Below are 1,760 nucleotides of genomic sequence, written 5' to 3' on the forward strand. Positions count from 1 at the left end.
GATGTAGTAGAGACGGGCTGACTGGTAGTAGGGGGATGAGGTGCTGTAAGAGACACTGCTGCTTTTAGCTGGTTGTCTTTGCAGTGTTTATCTTCTCTAAGGACTGGTTTCCTGGACACAGATTAAGTGTATTCCTTGACTAAAACATATTCAATAATTTTTCGACATGAATTACATTTTGATACGGGAAACTGTCCCAAAGAGTCTGGGGATGTAAGGAGAAGCTTCCTGTATTGATTGCCTCTGTCCTGATCAGGGTGCTAAACTTAGTGGCAAAAAGGTTTGATTGACTTGCATCCATTTTTTCCTGCTTTTGTCACAGTGCTCGCAAGAGACCGCGAGATGAGAGGGTGTCTAACTGGACCCCCAAGATTACAGACCCCAAGCAGACGAAGCCCAGCATAACAGACTCTGAAAAGAAGAGGAAAAGGTGAGGATTCATCTCAGGCCACTGCACCTTTAAAATACAGTATCCTTACACTCACTGTACCATTAACTAAATTACCTTTATCATCACATGAAATAACCAGGATATCGTTTTGGATCCAAACATGTCCCTATTGAAAGGTGATTAATTCACAGGGACAATTTGTTTTATTGTTTTTCTGTTCACTAGGACTTCCTGTGTTAAAGGGTAATAGTTTGTGTGTAAAACATGTATAGACTATATTTCTACTATCACCTCAACATAACGTAGCTTCTTGTTTGGGATAATATATTCCCCTTTAATTTCTCTTGTAGTGTTTCACAAACCTCTTTTCCAGTACCCGAGCCATTCCACATATCTATTTCTGGACTAGTATCACCTGGTCAACTAACTAACCATCAAGCCCTTATTAGTGGAATCAGGTGTGCTAGTTCTGGAATGGCTCCAATAAGCAGAATAGCTGCTGGGGAGATGAGATGGTCAAATACTACTTCATCTGATAGCTAGACAACCACCCACGGCTCCAGTTTCCCCTACGTACAGATCTAGGATCAGCTTCCCCTCCTCATATCCTAACCTTAACCATTAGTGGGGAAAATATAAAACTGACTGAAGTTCAGCATCTAGGGGGAACTTCACCCTACACCCCAGCCAGTCAGCCAGCCAGTCACATGCCCACCTCCCCCTTTTGCCCTCAGAACAGCTGCAGTTGGTCGGGGCGTGGACTCTAYAAGGTGTCGAAAGCGTCCCACAGGGATGCTGACCCATGTTGACTCCAATGCTTCCCACAGTTGTGTCAAGTTGGCTGGAAGTCCTTTGGGTGGTGGACCATTCTTGATACACACGGGAAACTGTAGAGCGTGAAAAACCCAGCAGCGTTGCAGTTCTTGACACACACAAACCAGTGCGCCTGGCACCTACTATCACACCCATTTCAAAGGCACATCAAATGTATTTATATAGCCCTTCTTACATCAGCTAGCTGATAGCTCAAAGTGCTGTACAGAAACCCAGCGTAAAACCCCAAACAGCAGCAATGCAGGTGTAGAAGCACGGTGGCTACAAAACTCCCTAGAAAGGCCAAACCTAGGAAGAAACCTAGAGAGGAACCAGGCTATGAGTGGGGGCCAGTCCTCTTCTGGCTGTGCCGGGTGGAGATTATAACAGAACATGGCCAACATGTTCAAATGTTCATAAATGACCAGCATGGTCAAATAATAATAATCACAGTGTTGTCGAGGGTGCAGCAAGTCAGCACCTCAGGAGTAAATGTCAGTTGGCTTTTCATAGCCGATCATTAAGAGCATAAATCTTTTGTCTTGCCCATTCACCC

This window comes from Salvelinus sp. IW2-2015, unplaced genomic scaffold (genome assembly GCF_002910315.2).
Source record: "Salvelinus sp. IW2-2015 unplaced genomic scaffold, ASM291031v2 Un_scaffold4076, whole genome shotgun sequence".
Classification (NCBI taxonomy): domain Eukaryota; kingdom Metazoa; phylum Chordata; class Actinopteri; order Salmoniformes; family Salmonidae; genus Salvelinus; species Salvelinus sp. IW2-2015.